Source organism: Anopheles ziemanni, assembly GCF_943734765.1.
Source record: "Anopheles ziemanni chromosome X unlocalized genomic scaffold, idAnoZiCoDA_A2_x.2 X_unloc_22, whole genome shotgun sequence".
Lineage (NCBI taxonomy): Eukaryota > Metazoa > Arthropoda > Insecta > Diptera > Culicidae > Anopheles > Anopheles ziemanni.
The window spans coordinates 232,501-234,933 of NW_026689788.1; the positions used below are offsets into that span (position 1 = coordinate 232,501).

Consider the following 2,433-nt stretch of genomic DNA (forward strand, 5'->3'; position numbering starts at 1 on the left):
TGTCACACATGAACTGAGGCTTATGTACCTTGCGGTTGTTATCGTCACATCTGGCTTGCGACTACTTTGTTTCAATGTCCAATATGTACCGTTGGACTCGGTTAACGGGCTGTTAGCCCGCGTGTGGTTTAACTCACTGATACCTTCCATTGCCCATACGCTAGTTTGTTTGTGTTCCTTTGGTCAACTTCCATACTTGAATCATTTGTGCTACCGCTGCTGCTTCGACGCTACTTTGACATCTTCGCTTCTATTTAAATAAATAAATAAGCTGAAGCTAGACATCAGTAAACACCACCACAGACACCACAAGCACGCCTTCTCCTCGTACTTCCGCCTCACGCGGGAACACGGACGCTCTAAATACTTCGAATTCCAATGCCAGTATATTGTAAACCACGGGTTCTTTAATGCTAGCGGGTCGTCGCGACCCTAGTTAACATCATGGTGCACGTCTCGTGACGGGTGTCACGGCGTAGTTAAATGTATGCGATACATTTCTCAAATATAAGCGCTCAGTCATCTGTACATCATGGTAGGTTCCCACGACGTGCAATATGCGTTCAACTTATCAATGTTCATGTGTCCTGCAGTTCACATTATGACGCGCAGTTAGCTGCGGTCTTCATCGATCCATGAGCCGAGTGATCCACTGCCGAGGGTGACTAACTTGCGTAAGCCGCCGCTGTGCGCGTATACCCGTTCCCCGTAGGGAGGAGCAAGCCGCCGCTTAGAGACGAAGCATAAAGTGTCCTCATTCCACATAGGGCAAGCTGGATGAATCCATTTTACCCAGGACGGCCGAAGCGGCGTGGACCAGGGGAGAACTGAACCTTATACTTCACACCACAGTAAGTCTACGTGTCCTCTTCCACATAGGGCAAGCTAGAACTAACTATCTTACCCAGGACTGCCGAAGCAGCGTGGACCAGGGGAGGAACACACTTTTCATGGAAACGTAAGGCATCCATGACTGCCATAACGTAAGCCGCCGCTGTGCGCGTATACCCGTTCCCCGTAGGGAGGAGCAAAGCTTTAAGTAGGGATGCTGTATTGAGATGGGAGATGTAGAAGATCAAGATTCATCTCCATGCAGCATCCCATTCATCTCCCAGCATCCTAACATATGAATTTCTTAGAATTTATGAAAAATCGACTAAGTCCGAGATGGCTTTAAGTAGGGATGCTGTATTGAGATGGGAGATGGAGAAGATCAAGATTCATCTCCATGCAGCATCCCATTCATCTCGCAGCATCCTAACATATGTTTTTCTTAGAACTTATGAAAAATCGACTCAGTCCGAGATGCCTTCAAGTAGGGATGCTGTATTGAGATGGGAGATGAAGAAGATCAAGATTCATCTCCATGCAGCATCCCATTCATCTCGCAGCATCCTAACATATGTTTTTCTTAAAGTTTATGAAAAATCGACTAAGTCCAAGATGCCTTTAAGTAGGGATGCTGTATTGAGATGGGAGATGGAGAAGATCAAGATTCATCTCCATGCAGCATCCCATTCATCTCGCAGCATCCTAACATATGTTTTTCTTAGAACTTATGAAAAATCGACTCAGTCCGAGATGCCTTCAAGTAGGGATGCTGTATTGAGATGGGAGATGAAGAAGATCAAGATTCATCTCCATGCAGCATCCCATTCATCTCGCAGCATCCTAACATCTGTTTTTCTTAGAATTTATGAAAAATCGACTAAGTCCGAGATGCCTTTAAGTAGGGATGCTGTATTGAGATGGGAGATGTAGGAGATCAAGATTCATCTCCATGCAGCATCCCATTCATCTCCCAGCATCCTAACATATGTTTTTCTTAGAATTTATGAAAAATCGACTAAGTCCAAGATGCCTTTAAGTAGGGATGCTGTATTAAGATGGGAGATGATGAAGATCAAGATTCATCTCCATGCAGCATCCCATTCATCTCGCAGCATCCTAACCTATGTTTTTCTTAGAATTTATGAAAAATCGACTAAGTCCGAGATGCCTTTAAGTAGAGATGCTGTATTAAGATGGGAGATGAAGAAGATCAAGATTCATCTCCATGCAGCATCCAATTCATCTCCCAGCATCCTAACATATGTTTTTCTTAGAATTTATGAAAAATCGACTTAGTCCGAGATGCCTTTAAGTAGGGATGCTGTATTGAGATGGGAGATGATGAAGATCAAGATTCATCTCCATGCAGCATCCCATTCATCTCGCAGCATCCTAACCTATGTTTTTCTTAGAATTTATGAAAAATCGACTAAGTCCGAGATGCCTTTAAGTAGAGATGCTGTATTAAGATGGGAGATGATGAAGATCAAGATTCATCTCCATGCAGCATCCAATTCATCTCCCAGCATCCTAACATATGTTTTTCTTAGAATTTATGAAAAATCGACTAAGTCCAAGATGCCTTTAAGTAGGGATGCTGTA

At 43.7% G+C, this 2,433-nt stretch overlaps 2 non-coding genes across 2 annotated transcripts in view; both read right to left on the reverse strand.

Annotated features, from left to right (window-relative positions):
- The window catches only part of LOC131291979 (large subunit ribosomal RNA), a 4,091-nt gene extending 4,069 nt beyond the window's left edge, over window positions 1-22 (reverse strand). Inside the window, exon 1 of the ribosomal RNA XR_009189708.1 lies at window positions 1-22. This exon is cut by the window's left edge and continues 4,069 nt beyond it. This is a non-coding gene — a ribosomal RNA (large subunit ribosomal RNA).
- A 487-nt stretch (window positions 23-509) lies between these two features.
- LOC131291973 (5.8S ribosomal RNA) lies at window positions 510-664 on the reverse strand. The gene has a single exon (XR_009189702.1). It is a non-coding gene; the product is annotated as a 5.8S ribosomal RNA (ribosomal RNA).
- Between the last annotated feature and the right edge of the window lie 1,769 nt (window positions 665-2,433).